This window comes from Rhinopithecus bieti, unplaced genomic scaffold (genome assembly GCF_001698545.2).
Source record: "Rhinopithecus bieti isolate Rb0 unplaced genomic scaffold, ASM169854v2 scaffold_39746, whole genome shotgun sequence".
In the NCBI taxonomy this organism is placed as follows: Eukaryota; Metazoa; Chordata; class Mammalia; order Primates; family Cercopithecidae; genus Rhinopithecus; species Rhinopithecus bieti.
Window position 1 is genome coordinate 2617296 of NW_016816960.1, and position 12309 is coordinate 2629604.

At 44.4% G+C, this 12309-nt stretch overlaps 1 protein-coding gene across 3 annotated transcripts in view; it reads left to right on the top strand.

Annotated features, from left to right (window-relative positions):
- Window positions 1-12309, top strand: part of SLC6A20 (solute carrier family 6 member 20) — a 39822-nt gene that overhangs the window by 1916 nt on the left and 25597 nt on the right. The gene's annotated exons all lie outside the window — the stretch shown is intronic.

The window sequence follows — 12309 nt, forward strand, 5'->3', positions numbered from 1 at the left end:
GTGTGTGTGTGTGTGTGCGTGTGTGTGCGTGTGCGTGTGTGTGTGTGTGTGTGTGCGTGTGTGTGCGTGTGTGTGCGTGTGTGTGTGTGCGCGCGTTTGTGTATTAGAACTTCCATAATCAGCATGTTTTTTTCACCATAAAAAATCATGAAAGATGTTAGACCAAAGTATTTACAAAAATGAACCCATTTGAGAAGACCAAGAGCTAAACACTGCTCCCTCCTCCCCTCACCCCAAATCAACAAAAGGTTAATTCATAGAGTTTTTTAAATAGTGCATTCTTAATTTCTGGATTCCTTTTTTTAAATTTGAAGTGCATAAATACACCATAATGATATGAAGGGCGTATGTTGCCATATGCTCTAACAGCATTGCCATGTGCTCTAACAGCTTTATAAATGAGTCTTAAAAAGAATGATTTGTCAGAATGAGATTTCCACATCATTCTGTGCTCAGTAGACCTACCCATGATACCTTTATCCTGGGTACATGTTTCCCAGTCGTCAGTCCAGGTGAGCCTCACTGTCACATGACTACTTAATTCCTTGTTTATAATACCACCGTCACCTGAAAATAGTCTGCAGAGGGATGCATGTGGGGCTGACAGTTCTGGAGTTGAATATGTATCAAGGGGTTGCTAGGGAAACCACAAGACCCTCAGGTTCCAAGAAAAAGAAACAAGAAGAAATCCTGTGCCTTGTGCAGGGGATGCTTCGGCTGGATGGGTGGCTAGATAAATGAGTGGAAGTCGGGCGGAGGATGGATTGTTGGCTGGGTGTATGCATGGATTAGTGGGTGCACAGACAAAAGGAGGGTGTGGGTCTGGTGGATGGCACTCTCTCAGCCACGTGTCTACAGAATAAAGACCAAACAGTCCACCTGGCACAGTAGGCACTTGACCACCTAACTTGACCATTTGTCCAATATTTCCACCTCATTTCCTGCCACACAGCTTCAAACTTCCCCCTGCCTTCCGAACACTTCCATGAGCACCTCCTTCTGTGCCTCAACCCTTTACACAAGATATTTCCTTCACCTGCTGTTGTTGCTGGGCGAACTCCCACCATTCCCTCCAGGCCGGGCCAAATGTTGCCTTCTCTCTGTTACGCTCTCTGACTCTCCTCACTGCCTCACAGGCCAAATAAACACTTGGTCAGAAGGACTGCAACATTGTTCTCCAGTTTCTCTGTCTCCCTCCAGCCCAACCTCTGTGATGTGACGGAGTCACAGGAGCCATCCAATAAATATTTGTTGAGTGAATGAGCAAAGTATTAGGAAAAGCCACAGAATAAATGATGCTAGAGGATGCTAGAGGCTCTCCCAAGCCTTTCACTGCACAGTAAAGTCACCTTTAAGAAGTGATTTGTGTAGCCCCAAACCCAGGCACTTTACAGCCCTTACCGGAAGGTAAAAATCAGCCACATTATGAAAGGCTGCAGAGGGGTATATAACTTCCTTGTAAGTGGAACTGCAGATACCCCCAGCAAACAAAGAATTTGTTTATAAACCACAGAGCCAGGCTGTGCCAAAATACTTCCCAGAATAAGACGGATTAGGGATCTGTGCCCCTCTCCATGGGACTCTGCCCGTGACTGGAGAGGCTTGTTTCCTTCCTGCTCCCCAGGCCAGGCCCAGCATGAGGAATGTTAATTCTGAAGATTACATTCCAGGTACCAATCATCTCTGTACAGCCCTGGCTGCCTGCTCTAGAAAAAAATAAATAAATAAAAGGCAACTCAAAGAACTTCACAAAATCTCTTTTTGAAAAAGTCAGCAGGTCTTGGGCAACCATGTCAAAATCTAAGAGAGTAGTTGTTCCGGAAGAAATCGGGGATGCAAGTGTGTGTGTGATAAGGTGTAAAAAGCAAATACTACACTATTTATATTATATAAACATGTGCATGAAAGAAACATGGAGAGATGAGAACAGTTGTGTGGCTGGTGGAAATACGGATTTTTTTTCTCTTAAATTTTCTCTCTGCAATATTGAGGGGGAAATCAGAGGACACGTGACTATGCAGTAGGACAATGACACTCTCAGACTGGAATGCTCCACATCCCTGCAAAGCTCCTGCTCTCTGGGACAGGAAACCAGCTCTTTCAGCCACCTGTACGGCTTACCCCAAATTGCTTAGAGCATTGCATGTCAAACTGTAGCCTACCTGAGGATCTTCATAAACTGCAGGTTGCTAGACCACACTCCCAGGGATTCTGATCCAGATGCCTGTAGGGGAGGACAGGGTTCTTCATTTCTAGAAAGCTCCCTAGCAAGGCTAAGGCTTGGTCCATGGACCACACTTCAGGGAAGGGTCAGGGTTGCTTATGTGGCCCCTGGCCCAGCAGTGGGGTGCCAGTAAATGTTTAACAACTGGCTCTTGGTGGAACAGCAGGACCCAATTCCAAGAATTTGCAGGTTACCTTGATGTAAATCCTCCCACCATGGCCAGTTGCAGACTGCCAACGTATCGTCCCCGAGTGTGGGGTTGGGGAGAGGTGGGGCCAATTGGCTCTTGTGAGCCAGTCTGGAGCCAGGTGCTGTGGTGGCCACAGCTCTTCAGGCCAGCACCCAGCCTGGGACTGATTCACACGGGGTCAGTCCATGCATGGATCAGGGAACAGTGCTGCAGCTGTTTACTTTTAAAGTGGGTGGGGACCCCCAGTAGTTGGGAAATACCATGATCAGGGACCCCTGCTGCTCCCCCAAGGTTTCCAGACTCAATCCTGGTAACATCTGTCCTGTTGGGCTCCTGGCCTATGCCAGGCGTAATGTGAAGCATTTTCTGAAGGAATTCGGTGTGGTCTTCACAACATGCCCACAGTGGTCCTGTCACCCGCCTTTACAGATAGGAAACAAGTCAGAGAGAACAGCACTTCTGGAGAAGTAGCTGGGGCTCAAGCCATTTCTGTGATAAGGCAAGACTGTCTCCCCAGCACCCTGCACTCATCTGCTACAGGCAGGACAGGGCTCCTCAGGTGTCCAGGCCTTTCTAGGACCCCCAAATAAGAATTGCTGTGGCTCAGGGTACTTCTTCCTGTGGTTCTTCTGTGACACTCACCCATGCCACACCTTGACACTGGAGGAGGGCCTGGCTAGGAGCCTGTGCGATGTCCACCTGCAAGGATCCCTTGTCCCTTCTGGTCCAACCTCCTCTCCGCCTCCGACCTTCCCTGAATATACCCCAAAATGTTTGGCATCTTCCCAGTGTGCTCTTCATCCTCTCCAGGAAACCCCCTCCCTAAATTTAAGATGACTTCTTCAACAAAGCCTTCCTTTGATCCCTGGGCTAAATCCATATGATATAAGTTGGGTCCCCACCCAAATCTCATGTTAAATTGTAATCCCCAGTGTTGGAGGTGGGGTCTGGTGGAAGGTGATTGGATCACCTCCCATGCAGTGAATTTCCCCTTTGGTGGTGTTCTCGTGATAGTGAGTTATCAGTGAGATCTGGTTATTTAAAAGTATGTAGCAGCTTCCTACTCTCTCACTTCCTCCTGCTCCAGCCATATAAGATGTGCCTGCTTCCCCTTCACCTTCTTCCATAAATGTAAGTTTCCTGATGCCTCCCCAGCCATGCTTCCTGTACAGCCTGTGGAACTGTGAGCCAGTTAAACTTCTGTCCTTTATAAATTACCCAGTTTGAGGTATTTCTTTACAGCAGTGTGAGAACAGACTGATACACCATCCTTCCTGTACCTGATGCATTGTGGGGTCTGACATGTCTCCCTCCCACATGGTGGGGAGGAAGAGTGACCAGTCAGGAACATAGAGTCTGCCTACTGGTAGAGAAGCCTCTATTTGTCTGCGTGTTGGAATCAGCCCATAGCTTTAAAAAATACTGATGCCTCTGTCCCACCCCCAGAAATCCTGATTGGATTGGTCTCAGGTGTGACCTGAACAGGAGTTTTTATGCTCCCCAGGGAGCTCTACTGTGCAACTCAGGTTGAGAATCACTATCTTACAAACAATACCTAATATAAACCTTCTAGGCACTTAATTTAAGTCATTCAATAGATATTCACTGAGTATCTTCTGCAAGTCAGGGACTATGCTGTCGGGAGAGTTTACAAATATGGTGATTATGGGGTGCAAGGTTTGGGGGTGGACCAAGCAGGAAGAACTTTAACAAAGCACCGTTCAGAGGCTTCGCTGAAATAACTCAAGAAGGACTAACTGCTGAAGAGGATCTAGAAAGCCTTCTGGCAATGGCAACATTTAGTAGCAGCTGTGAAAGAGGAGTCAAAGCTCATCATGTAGAATTAGGGGTGAAAACATTCCAGGCAGAAGAAAGTGTATACAAAAGGCACACAAGAGCGCACATTTGAGGTGAATGGCCAGAAACCTCATGTGGCTGTGAGAAGTGAGGCGGGGACTAGGGCAATGGCAGGAGAGGAAGCTGGAGATGAAAAAGAAGTCAGCATGTCCCTAAGGGCCCCAAATAACAGGCTAAGAAGGTGGAGCTTAGCTCTGACAGCAAAGCCAGATTTTAGCAAGGAAAAGGCACAGTCAGAGCTGTGGTTTACAGAGATTGCCAGCATGGATGCCAGGGACGCACTGGGTAGCCGGTGAAGTGGTGATGCTGCCCGAGGGGAGGGCAAGGAGAGCAGAGAACAGATGGGAGAGGAATTCTAGAAGTTTTAAACCAGTGAGGGTCAGGAAGAGTAAAGATGGCTTTCATTTTTCTCACCTGTGCCTTTGTTTCTGGTTTTCAAAAAGTTGACTGGGTTTGACTCCAAATGGGAAACTTTTTGGGGGAAGACCAAGATGGAGGCGAGTGAATGAGGAAAAGGAAGGCGCTGGGGTGGAGAGTCTCACAGAATAGAGCAGTGGTTCCCAAAGTGGAACCCCCAGACCAGCAGCTTCAGTACCCCCTGGGGGCTTGTGCTCAGTGTTCCTTACATTAAACATGTGTGTATATGCACATACATGCACAAGCACACACATGCCCCAGAAAGAAAAAAAAGGTTAAAAAAAAATCCCTGCTGTGTTTTTTGTTTTTTGTTGTCGTTGTTGTTTTTGGAAAACAAAGGTATGTAAGTGGAGGGGAGAAAGAGTTTGGACACCTGAGTAAGCTTTCCCATGGAAGGTACCAACTCGGGCTGGCATCTCTGTGGCCCTCAAAGGAGACAGAGTATGATGTGAGGGCTTGCAGGGATATATTTCATACAGAAAGGAATGTCTCTTCTAGTGAGATTCTTAGATTTAGCAAATAGACAATGTACTGGCTATGATAATTAGAAAAATGAGCAACAACATGCTGTAGAATAACATATGGTGTGAGTTTGGGGGTTATAAATGTAATGAGGGCTCATGGTAGAAACTGTGTAAAATGGCTGGGTGTGGTGGCTCATGCCTGTAATCCCAGCACTTTGGGAGGCCAAGGCAGGAGGATCGCTTGAGCTCAGGAGTTCAAGATCAGCCTGGGCAATGTGGTGAGACCCCACCTCCACTAAAAATATAAAAGTTAGAAAAAATTTCTGTAAAATGCAGAAATATACAAATAATAAAATACAAAATTTCCAGAAATTCCACCACCCAGAGGTAATGACTGTTAACATTTTTGCTGTAAAAAATTAGAACCATATTTTTATATGTGACTTGGTATTTTGCTTTTCAAAATTAACTTATTTTAATTCTTCCCAAAATCATGTAATATTTTTTGAAAATATAAACTTAAATAGCTCCATAATATTCCGTTTACAGAGGTAACATAACTTACTTAACCGTTCTCTAGTTGTGGAACTTTAAGTTATGTAAAATTTTATGCTATTATAATCCAGTGATCCTCATGTTTTAGTGGAGAAGTTTGATCCATTTATATTTATTATCAGGTTATGTTTGCTGTTATTTTTCATCACATTTTGTACTGCCTTACTTTTCCTTTTTGTTAGTTGTTATTGTTGGATTTTGTTTTGATCTTTTACAATATGAAGTATATATTCTTCACTTTTTTTCCTCAAGTGATTTAGAAGGTATAATTCCTATTTTTTCTATTAGTAGTTAATTTAAATCTGGGGGGGAAAGTATACTTATTTTCTCTGGTTATCAGTGTCAAGAATGAAATGTCATCTATTGATATCACCCTATGAAAGAAAAAAATTTTAGCACACTTGTACTTCTTGCTTCTTTCCTCACCCCCATTCCACTTAACAACTTTTGTTGATATAATCTGGGATTTCAGACACATTATGATGATTATTTTACTATTTATATTTTATTTCTTCTCATTCAGAAATTACATTTTCCATTTGTATAACTTTACAATGATATTAACAGTATTATTTTCAGACTTGATGCTGTTTTGTTGATTTATTTACCAGTAGTTAGTTCTATTATAACACAACCCTATATTTGAGTTCCTTATTTTGATCCAACACTGGTTGGATGCATTTTGTGAGCACTTAAGTTTTTCAGGAATGGTAAATAGGTGGTTCGCTTTCTGAGCATGTCTGAGAACATCCATCCTTTGTAGCCACATGAATTGGCTACAATGTTTTTTACTCAAAAATCTATAGATGCTTTTCTGTTGTTTTCAGATTTTCATTTCTGTGAAGGAGAACTCTGCAGCCAATTTTATTTGTTATTAGTTATTAGGTATCATGGATACCTAGAATATTATATAAATTAATATGGTATGTGAATCTTATAATTTCTGAAAGATCACAGGCTATATGTCTACGTATTAAATATGTTTTCATATTTAATTTAACTCAGTGTTCTTTCTGCAGACACAACTGCTGGAATTGAGTAATCCTTAATAGAGATAGAGTAGTGCTTGGGTTTGCTGCCCATGTCTCTTCTCTTCTTGTAATCTCCATCTCTTTATCCTTTTTGTTTTTTTATCCTTTTCTTCTGAGCTTTAGGATAGCTTTCTTTTTCTTTTTTTTTTTCTTTTTTTTCCTCTCTTTTTTTTTTTTTTTTTTTTTTTTTTGGAAACAGGGTTTACCAAGAGCCAGTATGGATCTCCCCAAGCAAGAAATCATATATGGCAGGGCCAGGTGCAGTGGTTCATCCTGTAATTTCAGCTTAGGCAACATAGTGAGACCCCATCTCTACAAAAAATTGAAAATTAGTCAGGCACAGTGATACATGCTTTTGGTCCCAGCTACTCGTGAGGGCTGAGGCAGGAGGATTGCCTGAGCCTGGGAGGTTGAGACTGCAGTGAGCCGTGATTGCACTACTGCACTCCAGCCTGGGCAACAGAGCAAGACCCTATCTCAAAATGATTCCACAGGTCAGAAGAACAGGATAAAGAGGTGGAGATTACAAGAAGAGAAGACACATGGACAGCAAGCCCAAGCATTACTCTATCCACCATGGTAGAGCTAGTTACTCAACAAGAATTTACTGAGCACCTACTCTGTGCCAGGTCCTTCATTAGGAGCTAGAGATCAACTATAAGCCATGCAGATCCCATCTCTACCCTCAAGGAGCTGACTGTTTAGGTGTTGGAGGTGTGGACAGAGCAGTAGACATTCAGTGTAGCGGCAGGTGCCTCAACAACAGGAGCTTGCAAGACAAGAGGATAGGTCTTAGTTTTGGGTGATCTGTTGGCTCCTGGAGGAAGTGATGCATCTGGAAGATCCAGTGAGACCCTAAGGATTCTTTCCTGCATTCAATAAATATTCACTGGACTCTGGCTCTCTGTCCAGTGATGTTCTGAGCAGAGCAGGGAACAAGAGGAGAGCTTCCTTGCTAGTAGAGAGACAGATCTCAAGTAAACAAAGAAAATTATAGCATTATGCACATGGGGAACTGTTCGGAAGGTGAATCAAGCAGGGTAAGGAGTTCAAGAGGGCAAGAAGGCTGTTCTAGCAAGGGCGCGCAGAGAAGGCGACTCTGGGGAAGCCAAGTCTGGGTGGAGCACTGAAAGAAGAGAGAAAGCATCCTGGGCAGGAGGAACAGCAAGAACCAAGGTGCTGAGGCCAGACCAGCAGGAGGGCCAGTGTAACTGCAGTGGATGGAGAGAGGCCAGTGGCAGGGAGGGGAAGGTGGGAGCCCTGTTCCCCTAGCCTCAGAGATCAAGGGAGGGAGTGTGGGTTTGATTCCAGGTGGAAGGAGGAACCAAGGAAGGTTTGACTGGGTGAGAGGTTAGGGATGGAAAGGGCAGGTGTGTCACGATCTGAGAACAAACTGCAGGGAGGGGACTGGAGGGTGGAATCACAAAGACCTGCCTGGAGGGCGGTGCAGTGGAGATGTGACAGTGGGTGCCAGGGAGGTGGTGATGAGTAAGGATTCCCCAGGCTGAGCTGAGTCTATGTCTTCCAATAATTCTGTGACTGTAAGCGTCCCACTCATCTGGGGTATGGTGGACTCACAGTGGCAGAGACATTACCACAGGGCTCAATGTGTGCCTCAGTTACCTATTTATTCATAACAAACCACTCAAAAACTCCAGGACTTAGAAGGAATGATGGAATTAGGAAATTGCCATCTGGCAACCAATGCAGCAATAATTGTTTTGGGCAAGAATCTTCACTGGATGCCAAAACTACTGGGCAAAAGTATGAGAAATAGGATAGTTACTGAGGCTCAGAATATATTCAAGAAGATAATCATTTCTAAGGGGAGAATAGTAACTCTCAGCAGAGAGATCCAACAGATACCACCTCAACCAAGCGAGCAAAGTCTACATCACCATGAATGGAACACATTGACATCTTGTGCCTCTGGACAAGGACACAGGATCACTTTAGTGTTTCTGCCAAAACTCCAAATGAGGGACATTCCACAAAGTAACTGGCCAGTGCTCCTCTAAAGCATCGTGAAAGGTCATGAAAGACAAAGAAAGGCAAAAAATGTCTAAGGAGCTATCCCAGATTAAAGGAGACTAAAGAAACCTGAGAACTAGAGGCCTTGTGTGCTTGTGACCTGGAGCCTGGATGCCTGGAGGACATCAGTGGGACGGTCAGGAAAGTTGCAAAAAGGCTGCCGATAAAATAATAATTTGATGTTGGTGTTAATTCCCTAATTTTACTCATTGCACTGGGATTATATAAGAGAATGTTCTTGCTTTTGGAAATACATATTGAAAATACTGAGAGGTAAAAAGAAAAAAAAATTAGTGACTTAAAGCAACAATAATTAATCATTTCTCACAGTTCTGTGGGCACCTGATCTGTTCCTTTACTGTTTGTGTCTGGCCTTGCTCATGCAGCCAGAAGGTCCCTCACACACCTGGTAGTGGGTGCTGAGCTGGCTGGGCTCCCTCAGTTGTCCTCATGGCCTCTCGTCCTCTGGAGCCTGGACCGGCATCTTTATGTGGCTGTCTCAGGCACACTCCAAGAGGAGGAAGGTGAAGCTGCAAGACATCCTGAGGCCTGGGCTCTGGTACCCATATGGATACCACATTCTATTGGACAAAGCAAGCCCAAAGGCCAGCCCAGCCTCACAGGGTGGGGAATAGACTCCACCTCTTCAGGAGAGGAGCGCTGAAGAATGTGTGGCTGTATTTAATCTCCACACATGCCTTTAAGGCATGTAGTTGTATTACTACTGTATTAGGGTGCCCTAGAGGGACAGAACTAATAGGGGGGAAAGAGAGATGCGGGGGAGGGGGAAAGAGAGAGAGAGAGATAAAGGGGAGTTTATTAAGTATTAACTTACACGATCACAAGGTCCCGCAATAGGCTGTCTGCAAGCTGAGGAGCAAGGAGAGCCCATCTAAGTCTCAAAACTGAAGAACTTGGAGTCTGATGTTCAGCAGCAGGAAGCATCCAGCACAGGAGAAAGATGTAGGCTGGGAGGCTAGGCCAGGCTCACCTTTTCACTTTTTTCTGCCTGCTTTACATTCACTGTCAGCTGATTAGATTGTGTCCACCAGATTAAGGGTGGGTCCACCTTCCCCAGCTCACTGACTCAAATGTTAATGTCCTTTGGCAACACCCTCACAGACACACCCAGGATCAATACTTTGCATCCCTCAATCCAATCAATTTGACAGTCAGTATTAGCCATCACAACTACCACCAAAATCATGCCCCTTCCTACTCCCCTATTCCTGTCCACCACAGACCTGTTTTCTGACCCTGTAGTTTTGCCTTTTCCAGAATGTCATATAAATGGAATCATCCTACTATGGTTTGAATATGTCCTCCAAAGCTTATGTGTTGAAAACTCAATCTCCAATGCAATAGGGTTGAGAGGTGGAACCGTTAAGAGGTGATTAGGTCATGAGGACTCTGGCCTCGTGAATGGATTGATATCATTATCTCAGGAGTGCTTTCATTATTGAGAGAGTGGGTTTGTTATAAAAGAGAGTTCAGCCCCCTCTTGCTCCCTCTTGCTCCCTCTTGCTCCCTCTTGCTCCCTCTTGCTCCCTCTTGCCCTCCCGCCTCCTGCCATGGGATGATGCAGTAAAAGGCCCTGCCCGGATGCTAGCACCATGCTCTTGGACTTCCCAGCCTCCAGAACCATGAGCCAATAAATTTCTGTTCTTTATAAATTATCCAGTCTCTGGTATTCTGTTATAGCAGCACAGACTAAGACAGGTATTCTTTGGTGAAATGCCTATTCACACTTTTTTTTTTTACATTTTTTGAAAGGGTTCTTTTCTTATTGAGTTTTGAGAATCCTTTATATATTCTCGATACAAAGTTTTTCTCAAGGTGCAAGTATTTTCTTCCAGTCTATAGTTTGTGTTTTTATTCTCTTAATAGTGTCTTTCACAAAGAAGTAATGAAATTCAATTTATCAATCTTTTCTTCCATAGATAGTGCTTTTAACATTGTATTTAAGAAATATTTGCTTAACTGAAGCTCATAAAAATGTTCTCCTGTATTCTTTTATAAGTTTTATAGCTTTTAGTTGTACATATAGTTCTGTAATCCATTCTGAGATTTGTTTGGTATAAAATTTTAGATACAGGTTGAGTTTCATTTTTCTGCATATGGATGTTTGGTTGTTCTAGCATCATTTCTTGAAAAATTTATTGCAGAGCAAATTCACCTGGATTATGTGTTTATTTGAATGGTTGGGGCAGGAGTGATAGAAATGATTGATGCCTAGGGCCAAACAGCCCTCATGTTCCCACCTGGCATCAGGTTTTAGATTTCCACCCTACCCATGGGTCCTGGGCAGTCAGACCCTGTCAAACAGACAGTTGTCCCCGGACCTTGTCAGGCCTTACGCAGTTACTGTTTAACACCCTGCGTGAAAACAGGATTATCTTATAACCACTGAGGGTTTGAATGTGGCTTCAAAGCCTCAGTGTGTGAGCCCAATCTTTATTGTCAGATATTTCATGATTGAGAGCTAATGACCTCTTGGACTCCTTTGATATTGAGAGGAAACTCACAAGGTGCTGAAACAAGGTTCTGAAGGGAAGGAAGGGAGCCTGGCCTGGAGGAGTTATAGCAGTGTCTGGACATGAGAGGGCAGGATTTGTTCTAGGCCCCCACATGAGCAAAACAAAGCTGGGAACTCCAAGCCTGGTGGTGTGAGCGCTCATTCACCCGTGCAGGTGGCTCGTGCCTTTCTTTCTGTGGTGTGGCCATGGGGGCTCTGCCTGGTCTTTGCCCCAGCCATTCCACTTCTGGGATTTGTATCCCAAGGAAATACACAAACAAGTGGACCAGGCTTTGTTTAGTATGGCAGAAAGCTGGAAACAGCCCGAGTGTCTAACAATTGATTAAATGCGGTCTGGGCTGATTTTCAGAGCAGAATATCATGCAGCTCTTTAAGGGGTGATGCAAAGGTCTGTGATTGGGAGAGTGATGGGGAATGCCATAGGGTGAGAAGAGTGGGTTACAGGACGGTACATGTGTACAATGGAGACTTTTTGGTAAATATTAGATGTTCATGTAAGCATAGTTATTTTGTTGTTTACCTTAACAACTGAGGATCCAGTTTGCTTTGTAATCAGCCCTTAATCTTTGCAGTTGTAGTGTCTGGGTTTTATTTGATCAGAAATCCTGCCCTCTTTTCCCACTGGACATTTTGTTAAGCTCACCCTGACAAAATTCACACTCCCTGGCTCCTCACCATCACCAACATCAGGGAACCTCAAGGGCAGGGAGCATGGTTGCTACTCTCCCATTCCACACCAGCCAGGGCCTGGTCCAAAGTAAGTGCTTAGTAAGTGTCTGTTTCATACACTACCTCATGTGGAGCAGCATCAGGGCTGTGCACAAAGCCCAAAGGAAGTGCATAGAGGTGGACAGCTGAATGCATGGATCCAGGCATGATGTTTGACATATTTAACAACACAATTGTCTTGGCTCTGATCGACTATTAGTTGCTGAAATGGAAGATGGAATGTGGGGTTTGGCAGAAGGGCTGGGACAGGGGAGGCATTAAGAATGGCACTCAAG